Raw genomic sequence first — 16,293 nt, 5'->3', positions numbered from 1 at the left:
CTAATTTATTCTTCAAATGTATTTTTCATGGCACTTTCACTAATCAGATGTAATCGAGAGAGCTGCGTATTTTTCCATTAACCCCTTAGTGACGAAGCCTGTTTGCGCCTTAGTGACTGAGCCAAATTTTGGAAATCTGACATGTGTCACTTAACATATCATAACTCCGTAAAGGCTTTGCATATCCAAGTGATTCTGACATTGTTTTTTCGCCACATGTTGTACTTCATTTAGGTGGTAAAAATAGGCTGATAGCATTTGTGTGCGCCTGCCCTACGACGATTGTGCCTGCCTTATGGCGATCGTGCCTATGGCGACCGTGTCTGCTTTGCAGACTTTCAGGTATTTTTGGCTTTTTCAGTGAATATGTGTTTTTTTCTTTTTCCTCACCTCTGTGATTTTAGATAGCATTTGTGTACATTTATTAAAAGTGCCAATATTCAGAAAATTTTGAAAACATTGTCATTTTTTCACATTTTCAGCTGTAATATCTCAAATATGTGCAAATATTTGCTCAGATATATATTTCTATCTGTTCACTTTATTCTGGACGCACGTTTGAAAAACTAGTTTTTTTTAACCATTTAGGAGACGTACAAATTTAACATTATTTATCAACATTTTGCGGAACGCTTTATTTTCCGGCACAAAGCCTAGATTGCAAAGGCTCATTGGTGTCAGAATTATAGATAACCCCACAAATGACCCTATTTTAAAAACTACACCCCTTAATGTATTCACTGAGGGGGGTCAAGAGTATTTTGACACCACAATTTCTTTTCAGGAATTAATGCAATTTAGAGTAGAAAAAATAAAATTTCATATTTTCGCAAATACGTAATTTTAAACACAGGATTTTTTTCTATAGTGCACATGAAAATGAGGATTTACACCTCAAAATGCATACCCCCGTTAGTCCCATGTGCAGACACATACCCATCGTGGCTCTAATCTTCTGTCCGTATGCACAATGGGGCCAAACCGAAAGGAGGAGCCGGTGGTTTTCAAATCAGACGTTTTGCTTGAAGGCGTTTTAGGCCCCATTGCTCACTTGCAGAACCCTTGATCGGCCAAAACGGGTAGGACCCCACAAATGACCTCATTTTGGAAACTAGACCTCTTAGTGCATTAATCTAGGGGTGTACTGCGTATTTTGACCCAACAGTTTTTGAATGAATCAAAGCAAAGCAGAAGTAAAAAATTTTGATTTTTGTTTTTTTTATCAATTATGTAATTTTAAAAACAGGTTTTTTTGGACAGCAGACATATAAATGGAGGCTTTCACCAAAAAATGGATACCTCCGTTTGTACCGTGTTCAGAAACATACTTATTGTGGCCCTAATCTTCTGTCCGTATGCACAACGGGGCCCTAACCGAAAGGAGCAGCAGGTGGCTTTCAGAACAGACATTTTGCTTGAAGGTGATTTAGGCCCCATTGCCCACTTGTAGACCCCTTGAGCGGCCAAAATGATAGAGAACCCACACAAATGACCCCGTTTTAAAAACTATACCCCTTAACACATTCATCTAGTGGTGTACTGCGTATTTTGACTCCACTATTTTTAAATGAATTGAAGCAAAGCAGAAGAAAAAAAATTAAGATTTTTGGTTTTTTGGCAATTACGTCATTTTAAAAATAGATTTTTTTTGTACAGCATACATAGGAATGAAGTCTTTCACCCCAAAATGTATACCCCTATTTGTCCTGTGTTCAGAAACATACCCATTGTGGCCCTAATCTTCTGTCGGGATGCACAACAGGGCCAAAACTGAACAGAGCGTCAAACTTTAACTGTCTTTTAACTTTTACGTGATCGCCATTATCCATTGGATAATGGTGATCACATGACCGAAGACGCTCACTGCGGCCCCCTGTGACATCTCTAAGCTCTTGGCTACCTTTAGTAGCCAGGAGCAAGAAGATTTTAAATTTCTGCGCTTGCGTCCGCCATTGTGGTGAAGGGCGCATGCGCCAAAACTGGGTAAAGGTCCGCGGATAAGGATCCCATCAGGGGACATCGCCGGTGGCCTTATTTAAGTTATTTTACCTCCCCTCACGGATCTGAGCTTTTTTTTTACTTTTACGTGATTGCCGTTATACATTGGATAACGGCGATCACGTGACTGGGAAAAGCGTACCATGGCACCCCATGAAATCTCCAGGCTCTTGGCTACATTAAGTAGCCAGGTGCGGGGAGATTTTAAATTACCCCGCCAATCTGCGGCTTTTGCGCCTGTGTCCGCCATTTTGGCGACGAACACATGCGCAGAAGCCGTGCAAGGTCCGCGGATAAATCTGGGAGCTTTAGGTACCTAATTTCATCTCCCCTCATGGATATGATCCATGAGGGGAGATGAAACAAACTTAATTTTTTTTTTTCACTTTTTAAGCTTTCTTTTAACTTTTACATGATCGCTGCTATCCATTGGCTAGCAGCGATAATGTGACCGGGAACCGCATACAGCGGCTCCCAGTGACAGCTCCCTGCTCTCGGCTACTCATACTAGCCGGAAGTTTTTTTAATTTCCCGGGCCTCCCAGCTCTCTGTGCATGCGCGTGACGTAATGCGTCTGGCGCACATGCGCAGATGCCGGCGGCAGGGCCGGGGAGAAGCAAGAAGATGCCGGACGGCGCAGAGGACGGGGGTGAGTACTCCGTAAGGGGAGCTGAAATCTTAACTTTTGTTAACTTTTTATTGACTTTAACGCGATTGCCGGTAACTGGCAGCATGGAGCTATCATGTCCTGAGCCTGCAGGGCTTTCATTCCTAGAGGAGGCATGTTTTTACCTCCTCTAGGAATTAAGCCCAGCAGGCCAGGACGTAGAAAGGCAATGGGGCCTTCACTAAGGGGTTAAGAAAGTTAAAAGGGTTTTCCTATTAACATAGCTGGCCTTAATAAAACTCTGATGTACAAACTGGACAACTTTCTCATTAACACTTTACAAATATTGAGCCATTCTTCAGCTACACAATTATCTTCAACCCATGTTTCTCAATTTTTCATCCCGCTGCAGTCTGTGGCTTCCTAGGCTGAGTATGCATGGTTGAACCCCTCTCTTTCCCCTGTCTGAGCAGCCGCTCCCTAGTTTGGCACATGCTCAGAACATAGATCTGTTTGCTCAGGTATCGAGAGCTTCCTCTTCCTACGCATGCTCTGCTGCATCGATAGACTACAATGGAGCCCATAGAAGACACTAATAGGCCACTAATAGCAATAAAATTGGTAATCCCTGTCAGTTCATCTACATTCCAGATATCAAAGTAAAAAATCATTGTTTAACTTTTATTTTAATCTCTGCTTCCATAAATAAACTTAAATTCCCACTTTTTTCCTTATATTATTTGAACTCTGTTGTTTCCATGACAGTTAAGAGTACCTGTCATTGTAATCATCGTTATCTTTCCCTGTAAGTCATGTCCCCTCACCACAGTATTTGGATGATTGCATAACCGCAAACACATTATATGTAAGGGTGCACTCAGATGTAGTGAATTTGCTTTGGTTTTTCAAATGAAATGGTGCAGATTTTGGTACAGATCCACACGCTTATATACAAGGTAAGTACCCGTATGATTGAGAGGATGGACAGAGTGCGCAAAGCTGTCGTCAAAGCAAATTTAAAGAATCTAACATATAAAAGGACTCTGTGGGCTGTGAATTTGCGCTATCTAACAGTAAACACAGTATTAAAATTTTCTGGGCTTGCTGAGAGCGTAATCTATATACCAGTCTCTGGGGGCTGTGAATTTGCGCTATCTAACAGTATACACTGTTTTAAATTTTTTTGGGCCTGCTCAGAGCGTAATCTATATACCGGTGTCTGGGGCTGTGAATTTGCGCTATCTACCAACAGTATACACACTAGAAAAATCTTTTTGGGCCTACTGAAAGCGTAATCTATATACCAGTCTCTGTGGACTGTGAATTTACGCTATCTAACAATATACACTGTTCAAAAATTTTCTGAGCCTGCTTTGGGCTCAGTCAGACGGGCGTTTTTTCGCGCGATTTGTGCATGCGCATGCTTCCGACGATTTTATAAAACCATTGCTTTGCAATGGTATCGGACACATGAGCGCTTTTTATGCGCTCGTCCGATAAATTATAGAACAGAAATCGCAGATCGCACCTATCTGCGATCTGCGATTCCTGCTCTCTTCTCTATATGCGCTCAATGGGGCCGGCGGCAGCAGCGCCGACCCCATTGAGAACATATATTAGACAAATCATTCTCCTCTGCCACAGCTGTAACAGCTGTGGCAGAGAAGAATGATGTTTGCCCATTGAATTCAATGGAGCCGGCAATACAGCCGGCTCCATTGAAAGCAATGGGCTGCCGGCGATCGCACGATGAATTTTCGGGAAGGGCTTAAAAATATAAGCCCTTCCCGGAAATTCATCCAGAAATGTGTAAAAACAACAAAAAAAATTATACTCAATTGGTCCCCGCAGACGGAGTTCAGCCGTGGCGGCCAGCAGTTCTCCTGAACTGCTCTGAGTAGTATTCAGCAGCCGGGGCTTTAAAATCCCCGCCTGCTAAATGAGCTTCCTCTGATTGGTCACAGCCTCACCAATCAGAGGCAGCTCTCACTCACACCCATTCATGAATTCATGAATGGGTGAGTGAGTGCTACTTCTGATTGGCTCAGCGCAGGGACCAATCAGGGGCAGCTCTCAGCTGACTGACATGCGCTGAGCCAATCAGAGGCAGCACTCACTCACCCATTCATTCATGAATGGGTGTGAGTGAGAGCTGCCTCTGATTGGTGAGGCTGTGACCAATCAGAGGCAGCTCATTCAGCAGGCGGGGATTTTAAAGCCCCGGCTGCTGAATACTACTCAGAGCAGTTCAGGAGAACTGCCGGCGGCCGCGGCTGAACTCCGTCTGCCGGGACCAGGTGAGTATATATATATATTTTTTTTTTACACATTTCTGGGTGAATTTCCGGGAAGGGCTTAATTTTTAAGCCCTTCCCGAAAATTCATCGTGAGATCGTCCATAGCCCATTGCTTTCAATGGAGCCGGCTGTTTTGCCGGCTCCATTGAATTCAATGCGCTGGACAGCTCCGGCCCATTTCTAATGAAACGCGGCTAGGAGCAGTTTTTTCAGGCGATTTTTCGGCCCCGGTCACGCGATTTGCGGATGCGCATCCGTCATGCGATCCACAAATCGCGGGATAAAACGCCCGTGTGACTAAGGCCTTAGAGTGTAATCCATATACCAGTCTCTGGGGGCTGTGAATTTGCGCTATCTACCAACAGTATACACACTGGGCCTGCTCAGAGTCTCTCAAATCTACCAGTCTCTGTGGGCGGTGAATTAGCTCTAGGTATCAGTGGTATACACTGGTTACGTTTTTTCTGGCCCTGCTCAGAGCCTCTCAAATCTACCAGTCTCAGTGGATGATGAATTAGCTCTAGGTATCAGTGGTATACACTGGTTACATTTTTTCTGGCCCTGCTCAGAACCCTTTAAAATGTACCAGTCTCTGTGGGCGGCGAATTAGCTCTAGGTATCAGTGGTATACACTGGTTACATTTTTTCTGGCCCTGCTCAGAGCCTCTCAAATCTACCAGTCTCTGTGGGCAGTGAATTAGCCCTAGATATCTGCGGTATACAGTGGTTTAATTTTTTCTGGCTCTGCTCAGAGCCTCTCAAATCTACCAGTCTCTGTGGGTGGTGAATTAGCCCTAGGTATCAGTTGTATACACTGGTTAAATTTTTTTTCTGGCCCTGTAGAGACTCTCATATCTACCAGTCTCTGTGGGTGGTGAATTAGCCCTAGGTATCAGCGGTATACAGTGCTTTAATTTTTTCTGGCCCCGCTCTATCTTTAATCCTACATGATGAAGACTAGGGGTAAGGATCGAGGTAGAGGACGTGGACGCGGGTGTCCAAATGAGGGTGTGGGCAGAGGCCGAGGTCCTGGGTGGCATGAAACAGTGTCTGCTGCTGAGGGATTAGTAGAGCGCCACGTATCTCCCCTCCCCAGCTTCATCTCACATTTTGCAGGTCCGCGTGGTAGACCATTATTAAAAGCACAACAGTGCAATCAGGTGCTAAAGTGGATAGCAGATAATGCCTCCAGTACTTTATCCAACACCCAGTCTTCCACGCAGTCCACTCACGCAAGCCAATGCACTGCACCTCTGAATCTTCAGGCTGCTCCTTCTTCCTCCCAGACTGGTCACTTTAGGAAAAAAAGAGATTATGAACAGGCATACACCCAAGAACTCTTCTCAGGTCCCTGTCCTGAAACGGAAAAAATGGTTCCACAGCCACGTGAGGCGTTTGTCCTAACTGATGCTCAAAATTTGGAACTTTCAGACTCAGGGTGATGAGGGTGGGGACTTCCAATTACTGTCTCAAGAGCTATTTGTGGATGATGAGGATGAGACCCAGTTGTCTGTCAGTGAGGTTGTTGTTAGGGCAGTAAGTCTGAGGGAGGAGCAGACAGAGGGTTCAGAGGAAGAGCTGGTGGACGATGAGGTGACTGATCCCACCTGGCTTGCTAAGCCTACTGAAGACATGGCTTCAGAGGGGGAAGCAAGACCAGCAGCAGAACAGGTTAGAAGAGGCAGTAGGGTGGCCAGGGGGAGAAGCAGGGCCAGAGCAAATAATCCACCAACTGTTCCCCACAGCACCCCCTCGCAGCAAGCCTCCATGCAGAGGGCTAGGTGTTCGAAGGTCTGAAGGTTTTTTATTGAGAGCACGGATGCCCGACGAACAGTGGTGTGCAACATGTGCCGCACCAAGATCAGCTGGGGAACTACCACTACCAGCCTCACCACCACCAGAATACGCAGGCATATGATGGCTAAGAAAACCACGAGGTGGAACTAAGGCCATTCACCTACACCCTCACCTCCACGGTCCTCCACTGCCTCTACCAATATGTTCCAGTGCAGCGTTCAACTGTTGCTAACCCAAGCGTTGGAACGAAAGCAGAAGTACATGGTCACCCACCCACATGCACAATCGTTAAGCGTGCATATCGCTAAACTACTCAGCCTGGAGATGCTGCCATACAGGCTAGTAGAAACGGAGGCCTTCTGTAACCTGATGGCAGCGGCGGTCCCTCGGTACTTAGTCCTCAGTCGCCACTATTTTTCCTGCTGCACCGTTCCTGCCCACACCAGCACGTCTCACGGAGCATAAACCGTGCCCTCACCAATGTTGTTACTGGGACGGTCCACTTAACCGCGGACATGTGGACAAGTGCTGATGGGCAGGGACACTACATCTCCCTGATGGCACATTGGGTGAACTTGGTGGAGGCGGGGACCGAGTCTGACTCTGGGTCCACTCATGTGCTACCCACACCGAGGATTGCGGGTCCTACCTCAGTGAAGGTTTCTCTGGCTTATTATGCCACCTCCTCCAAACAACCCCCCTCCTCCACCCCCTCTCAATTACCATGTGTGAGCACGTCGCCGGCAGTCGGTAGCTCGAGGCGCTGCAGCACTGTGGTGGGGAAGCGTAAGCAGGCAGTCACATCACCCAAGAGTTGTTGCAGGGTTTGACAGAGCAGACTGACCAGTGGCTTTCGCCGCTGAACCTCCAACCAGGCATGGTCGTGTGTGATAATGGTCGTAATCTGGTGGCGGCTCTGCAGGTTGGAAGACTAACACACGTGCCATGCCTAGCCCATGTGTACAATCTGGTGGTTCAGCGCTTTCTGAAAAACTACCCCCATTTGTCTGACCTGCTCAGTAAGGTGAGTTGCGTGTGCGCCTATTTCAGGAAGTCCACCACAGATGCTGTCACCCTCAGGACACTGCAACATCGCTTCCAGCTGCCATTGCACCGACTGTCGTGCGATGTGCTAACGCGCTGAAATTCTATGTTGTACATGTTGGCCAGGCTGTACGAGCAGTGTACAGCCATTGTAGAATAGAATCAAATAAGTCAGCTGTTTTGTATTGTTTTTAATTATTCAGATATTTAAGGGAGTGATGTAACCCCCATAATCAGGTGATCAAGACTCCTCACAGAGTGGAAACGCATCCTGTGTAGAAGTCTGACTGTTTTTATGTAGCACTTCATTCAATAAAGACTTGTGGACACCATCTCTGTGAAGACAGCATTTTTCTGCATCTACTTACCTGTGTACCACAATTGGACGGAGCGGTTGAAGCAGTCTGAAAGAAATCCCAAGTCGATGCATAATCTTTCCAAAGGAGGAGACACCTAGGCAGTGGGTGAGCAAAAACCTTTCTAATACATATTGTAGAATACCAGCTGCAGCATGGCTGGCAGAGTGGTAGTCAGCCTCCGCAGTTCTTCACAGAGGAGTGGGCATGGATGGCAGACATCTGTCAGGTCCTAGGAAACTTTGAGGAGTCTACAAAAATGGTGAGCGGCGATGCGGTCATTATCAGCGTAACTATCCCGCTGCTTTGCCTGCTGAGTAGTTCGCTGCTGAGCATAAAGGCCGACGCTTTGCGCTTAGAACAGGAGATGGGGGATGACAATATGTCGCTTGATAGCCAGACCACCCTCACGCCTGTTTCTCAGCACATATTGGAGGAGGAGGAGGGGGAGGAGACTGCTGCCCACACTGCAGAGGGTACCCATGCTACTTCCCTCACATCTGTTCAGCGTGTATGGGCTGAAGAGGAAGAGGAGGATCATAAAAGTCATCCTCTAGTGAGGACAGCGATGTGTTGCGTACTGGGAGTCTGGCACACATAGTTGATTTCATGTTAAGCTGCCTTTCCCGTGACCCTTGCATTAGACGCATTCTGGCCAACACAGATTACTGGGTGTTCACCCTTCTTGACCCACGGTATAAGGAGAACCTTTCCACTCTCATTCCCAAAGAGGAAAGGAGTACGAGAGTGATGCAATACTACAAGGCCCTGGTGGAAAAGCTGATGCTAAAGTTCCCATCTGACAATGCTAGCAGTAGAGGACGTAGTTCAGTGAGCCAAGTAGCAGGGGAGGTGCAGGGATCAGGCTGCATGTCCAGCACAGGCAGGGGAACACTCTCCAAGGCCTTTGCCAGTTTTATGGCTCCCCAGCCAGACTGTGTCACCACTCCCAAGTCTAGGGTGAGTCGGAGGGAAGACTATAAAAAGATGGTCAGAGAGTACCTAGCCAACTGTACCAACGTCTTCCGTGATCCCTCTGCTCCATACAACTATTGGGTGTCAAAGCTGGACATGTGGCACGAACTTGCACTGTACGCCCTGGAGGTGCTGGACTGCCCTGCCACTAGTGTCTTATCAGAGCGGGTGTTTAGTGCTGCTGGGGGGATCATCACGGATAATCGTACCTGCCTGTCAACTGACAGCACCAACAGGCTTACACTCATTAAGATGAACAAAGGCTGGATTTCCCCTGACTTCTCTCCAGCGGTGGAAAGCTTGATAAAGGCCTATTTATGGCCGAAACATCGCTGCCTGTACCTGTTTTATGAAGTTTGAATAAATGAATGCTTTTACATCATCTCCAGTCTGCTGCAGATCCCATCACTACTTTTACTGACAGACATTAAAGGTTGGTCCACCTTTTTAGTCTGCTTTGCAGAGGATTCCTCCCCATTGGTGGGTGTGTGACACGGTGCTGCGGGGTCCTGTTTGGATTGTGTGTTGGAGATCATTACATTGCTGAAAAATGCCAGTTGGAAGCCTTGTCACGAGAGGCAATATATGTGGCCACAGGATATTCCAGCACATATCGATGAGCTCTTAGGCCTCATGTCCACGGGGAAAATCAGGCCCGCTGCGGATTCTCCATGGAGAATCCGTAGCGGGTCCCTCCTGCCCCGCGGACATGAGCGCCGCTTAAAATAAGAATAAACTCACCTCTCGCCCGCTCCGGATCTTCCCTTCGCCGCGGCGTCATCTTCTCTGCATCGCGGCCGGATCTTCTTTCTTCGGCCCGGCGGATGCGCAGGGTGATGTCAGTGTCATGCCCCGCGCATGCGCCGGCCCGAAGAAAAAAGATCCGGCCGCGACGGAGAGAAGATGGAGCCGCGGCGAAGGGAAGAACCGGAGCCGGTGAGTACATTCCGATTTTTGTCTCCCGCGGATCCGGACAGCTTCCATAGGCTTCAATAGAAGCCCGTGGGAGCCGTCCTCGCGGGAGACCCGCACGAAAATGGAGCATGGTCCAGATTTTTTCATGCTCCATTTTAAAAAAAATCACTTTTATTGACCATCCGCGGGTATTTATCTACCCGCGGGTGGTCAATGCATCCCTATGGGATGCGGATCCGCATGCAGGAGAAGAGTTAAAATCCGCTGCGGATTTAAATTCTTCTTTTTGCCCGTGGACATGAGGCCTTAGTGTCTTTCAATCACTGCTAGGGGTGAAAACTTGTTCCTTGTGATGGCTTCCTAGATCAAAACACCAGCGGTTCTGAAAGTGTATTGCTCCACAGTAAAATCAGGATTGAAGTGCTCACCATGAGGCCTCCATACTCCAATACAACTATTGTTGGAACCTAAACAGAACCTGGATTCAGCACTAAAGGAGATGCGGGCCCAGTCTGTAGCAGTCTTGGTTTCTTGTTCCAGATATCATGGTAAACAAAGGCGATGGTGTTGGAGTGTTATTAGCAGGAAATATAAAGGGCACCATGACACCAAAGACAGACAGGGGTCTTTAATGAAAATGTCACTTATATCTAGATGGCTGACAGCAAACCTGTTGGATCTGTTCATAGTTGTTGGCAGATCAAATGATCCTCACTATTGGTGGTCTGTCTGAGCCATCTGGAGCCTGTTCATTCTCTGTATGTGGTCTCACGTAACCACTGCTCCCAACCGCTCCTAAGAGCATGGTCAGAATGATCTAGATGGCAGGCTGTTTGTTGAAACGACCATTCTTCTTCTTTCACTCCAATGATGTACCCCCTTTCAAAATCTGTTAAGCAGGCAAAATATCTTCAAATGCATCGTAGAGGCATGTCTAGCAGAAGGAGTTGTCAGAGAGATGAAACTTTCTATGTGAGATTATAATGTTGATATAAGTAGGTGATTACAATATCAGAGCAAAAGAATGCAAACTCATAGGTTGTTGAATAGAGATGAGCGAGTAGTGCCTTATTCGAGTACCTGCCCTCTCGTCTCTAAAGATTCAGCTGCCAGCACGGGTGATCAGTGAGTTGCGGGAGTGAGCAGGGAGGAGCGGGGGGGGGGGGGGAGTGAGAGAGAGAGATGTCCCCTCCATTCCTCCCCGCTCTCCCCCGCCGGCAGCCGAATCTTTAGAGACGAGCAGGCAGGTACTCGAATAAGGCACTACTCGTTCGAGTACTTTGCCTTAGCGAGTAAGCTCGCTCATCTGTATTGTTGAAGTTAGCATTTCAGATGGTCCTATACATGTTCTATTGGTGATAAATCTGGCACCCGGGCAGGCCACGGAAGTGTGGTAATGTTGTGGAGGCATTCCTGTGACACCTTTGCGTGTGCGTACGGGCATTATTCTGCTGGAAAATGCCTCTTGAAAGCCCTGCCGGGACACGCAACACATTTAGCTGCATGATTCAGATTTGGTAACTTGGACAGGGTGACTGGCACACTGGGCAAAAGGTTCTTCTACAGCATTTGGACATGCCATGCAATATCTTCTTTATCTTAACTTGCTTATTTGTTCTCTGCTTTCATTTCAAAGTACATTTAAAACACTAATCTATGTAAATATCATGAAAAATTGAGTTGTTCTAAAATCTTTGACTGGGAGTGTTTGTCCAATGACAAATTATAATTTTGGATGGTCAAGGCAGACAGATATACACTTAGAACACACCTTCAAAAGGCCCCACCTTAAGGATGAGAAAGGCAGGGGGGCCATCACGTCTTACCATTTGCTATGGTTTTTGCCACTGTAGTTTTTCAGCAAATTCACAACAAGGGTAGCATGCAATTTCAAATTCACGCACTCTTTTTGTGCAACACATCATAAGCATCTGTGCATTGAGCTAAATTTTGGTACTATATCTTTGTAGTATGTTTGATTCTAAAACCTTCTTTATGTAGTAAGCTATGCTCTGGTAACCTATCTGTGCAATTAGCTGGCTCTGTTACCATATCTATGCAATGCGCTTGATTGTAGTATTTTATCCATGTAATAAGCTTGGTTCTAGTATCATATCAATATAGTAAGCTTGGCTCTGGCACTGTATCTATGTAGTAAAGTTGGTCATGGTACCTTATCTATGTAGTAAAGTCGATTCTGGTAACATATCTACATTTTAACTTCATTTTGGTAATGTATCTATGCAGTAACCTTATTTTTGGTATGTGGCAACCTCAATTTGAGTATTGACTCTATGCAGTAAGCTTGGCTCTTGTATCTTATCTATTTATTAATTTTGGTTCAGATAATGTATCCATGTAGTAAGCTTGGTTGTGGTACTGTATCTATGCAGTAAACGTGATTCTATTATCATATCTATGCAGCAAGCGTTAGATTATTTTAAATATTAAGACTGGCCGGGGGGCCCACAATTTTCATATAGCCTAAGACCCATGATAGACTTAGTCCGTTCTTGTATATGTATAAACAGGGTGATCATAATTAACATATCCCTATTTAGAGATGTTTAGAGAGACATCTACTGGGTGCAATTGAACCAAACTTGGCAGTAATACTGTCTATGAAAGCAGAAGTGATCCATGTGAAACAAATTCATAATGCCTGGTGACAGCCATCTTGGATTGAGCCTAAGAAACTCCAAGGGCTGTCAAAAACATGATTTAAGGGTAGAATTTCATCAGAAATGTTTTGGTGCAGTCTTTAATCAATACCTGAAACCATTTTTGAGATAGAGCTAATGTCATGTTGCAAATTGTTCAAATTGTTACACTGAATTATCTGGTAAGCAAAACATTAACTGCATGTCTTTTTAATTATCAGAAGATTTTTTTTTATTAAGATTGTTTTATACATTTTTCGTTTGTTGTGTCAGTTATTTTTGGTTAATTAAAGATTTGTAATTTTGAGAATAGGTTCATTACTAATGATTATGATTAGAGTTGAGCGAGCACCAAAATGCTCGGGTGCTTGTTACTCGAGGCAAACTTTTCGCAATGCTCGAGGGTTCGTTTCGAGTAACGAACCCCATTGAAGTCAATGGGCGACCCGCGCATTTTTGTATATCGCCGATGCTCGCTAAGGTTTTCATTTGTGAAAATCTGCAAAACCCAAGAAAGCGATGGAAACGACACAGCAACGGATAGGGCAGGCGAGGGGCTACATGTTGGGCTGCATCTCAAGTTCACAGGTCCCACTATTAAGCCACAATAGCGGCAAGAGTGGGCCCCCCCCCCTTCCAACAACTTTTACTTCTGAAAAGCCCTCATCAGCAATGCATACCTTAGCTAAGCACCACACTACCTCCAACAAAGCACAATCACTGCCTGCATGACACTCCGCTGCCACTTCTCCTGGGTTACATGCTGCCCAAAGCCCCCCCCCCACGACCCAGTGTCCACAGCGCACACCAAACTGTCCCTGCCCAGCCTTCAGCTGCCCTCATGCCACGCCACCCTCATGTCTATTTATAAGTGCGTCTGCCAGAGGAAAAGCAGGCACACACTGCAGAGGGTTGGCGCGGCTAGGCAGCAACCCTCTATAAAAGGGGCGGGGCGATAGTCCACAATGCTGTACAGAAGCAATGAGAAATGCAATGCTGTGCCACCTCCATCTGGAGCTGCACACGTGGGCATAGCAATGGGCAACCTATGTGCCACACACTATTCATTCTGTCAAGGTGTCTGCATGCCCCAGTCAGACCGCGTTTTTTTATAAATAGTCACAGACAGGTACAACTCCGCAATGGGAATTCCGTGTGCACCCACAGCATGGGTGGCTCCCTGGAACCCACCGGCTGTACATAAATATATCCCATTGCATTGCCCATCACAGCTGAGGTAATAATGTCATGTTTAATGCAGGTGGGCTTCAGCCCACACTGCATGCCACAGTCAGACTGGGGTTCTTTAGAAGTGGACACATGCAGTTACAACTCCCTGTGGACCGACAGCATGGGTGGCTCCCTGGAACCCACCGGCGGTACATAAATATATCCCATTGCATTGCCCATCACAGCTGAGGTAATAAATTCATGTTTAATGCAGGTGGTCTTCGGCCCACACTGCATGCCCCAGTCAGACTGGGGTTCTTTAGAAGTGGACACATGTAGTTACAACTCCGTGTGGACCGACAGCATGGGTGGGTGTCAGGCAGCCACCGGCGGTAGATAAATATATCCCATTGCATTGCCCATCACAGCTGAGGTAATAAATTCATGTTTAATGCAGGTGGTCTTCGGCCCACACTGCATGCCCCAGTCAGACTGGGGTTCTTTAGAAGTGGACACATGCAGTTACAACTCCCTGTGCACCCACAGCATGGGTGGCTCCCTGGAACCCACTGGCGGTACATAAATATAGCCCATTGCAGTGCCCAACACAGCTGATGTTACGTGAGCTGTAATGCAGGTGGGCAAAAAATCAATTTGATTACACTGTAGGCGAGGGCCCCCAAAAATTGGTGTACCAACAGTACTAATGTACCTGAGAAAAATTGCCCATGCCCAACCAAGAGGGCAGGTGAAACCCATTAATCGCTTTGGTTAATGTGGCTTAATTGGTAACTAGGCCTGGAGGCAGCCCAGTTAAAATAAAAATTGGTTGAGGTGAAAGTTTCAACGCTTTAATGAGCATTGAAACGTATAAAAATTGTTTAGAAAAATTATATGACTGAGCCTTGTGGGCCTAAGAAAAATTGCCCGTTCGGCGTGATTATGTGAGGTTTCAGGAGGAGGAGCAGGCGGAGGAGGAGGAATATTATACACAGATAGATGAAGCAAAAAGGTCCCCGTTTTGGATGGTGATAGAGAACGATGCTTCCATCCGCAGGTGCAGCCTACATATTGTTTAGGTATCGCTGCTGTCCGCTGGTGGAGAAGAGAAGTCTGGGGAAATCCAGGCTTTGTTCATCTTGATGAGTGTAAGCCTGTCGGCACTGTCGGTTGACAGGTGGGTACGCTTATCCGTGATGATTCCCCCAGCCACACTAAACACACTCTCTGACAAGACGCTAGCCGCAGGACAAGCAAGCACCTCCAGGGCATACAGCGCGCGTTCAGGCCACGTGTCCAGCTTCGACACCCAGTAGTTGTAGGGGGCAGAGGCGTCACCAAAGATGGTCGTGCGATCGGCTACGTACTCCCTCACCATCCTTTTACAGTGCTCCCGCCTTGACTGGGGACCGGTGACACAGTCTTGCTGGGGAGCCATAAAGCTGTCAAAGTCCTTGGAGAATGTTCCCCTTCCTGCGCTGTACATGCTGCCTGATCTCTGCGCCTCTCCTGCTACCTTCGCCGTGGAAATGTGCCTTCGGCCACTAGCGCTGTCGGATGGAAAAGTTTACCATCAGTTTGTCCACCAGCGCCCTGTGGTGTAGCATCATTCTCGAACCCCTTTCCTCTTCGGGAATGAGAGTGGAAAGGCTCTCCTTATACCGTGGGTCGAGCAGTGTGTACACCCAGTAATCCGTAGTGGCCAGAATGCGTGTAACGCGAGGGTCACGAGAAAGGCATCCTAACATGAAGTCAGCCATGTGTGCCAGGGTACCTGTACGCAACACATGGCTGTCCTCACTCGGAAGATCACTTTCAGGATCCTCCTCCTCCTCCTCCTCCTCTGACCATACACGCTGAAAGGATGACAGGCAAGCTGCATCTGTACCCTCAGCAGTGGGCCAAGCTGTCTCTTCCCCCTCCTCCTCATGCTCCTCCCCCTCCTCCTCTGGCCATACACGCTGAAAGGATGACAGGCAAGCAGCATCTGTCCCCTCAGCAGTGGGCCAAGCTGTCTCTTCCCCCTCCTCCTCATGCTCCTCCCCCTCCTCAACGCGCTGAGATATAGATATGAGGTTGCTCTCACTATCCAGCGACATACTGTCTTCCCCCGCCTCCGTTTCCGATTCCAAAGCGTCTGCCTTTATGCTTTGCAGGGAACTTCTCAAGAGGCATAGCAGAGGAATGGTGACGCTAATGATTGCAGCATCCCCGCTCACCATCTGGGTAGACTCCTCAAAGTTTCCAAGGACATGGCAGATGTCTGCCAACCAGGCCCACTCTTCTGTAAAGAATTGAGGAGGCTGACTCTCACTACGCTGCCCATGTTGGAGTTGGTATTCCACAATAGCTCTACGCTGCTCATAGAGCCTGGCCAACATGTGGAGCGTAGAGTTCCACTGTGTGGGCACGTCGCACAGCAGTCGGTGCAGTGGCAGATGAAACCGATGTTGCAGTGTCCGCAGGGTGGCAGC

Source organism: Eleutherodactylus coqui, chromosome 3 (genome assembly GCF_035609145.1).
Source record: "Eleutherodactylus coqui strain aEleCoq1 chromosome 3, aEleCoq1.hap1, whole genome shotgun sequence".
In the NCBI taxonomy this organism is placed as follows: domain Eukaryota; kingdom Metazoa; phylum Chordata; class Amphibia; order Anura; family Eleutherodactylidae; genus Eleutherodactylus; species Eleutherodactylus coqui.
Note: the sequence above shows the minus strand (reverse complement) of the source record.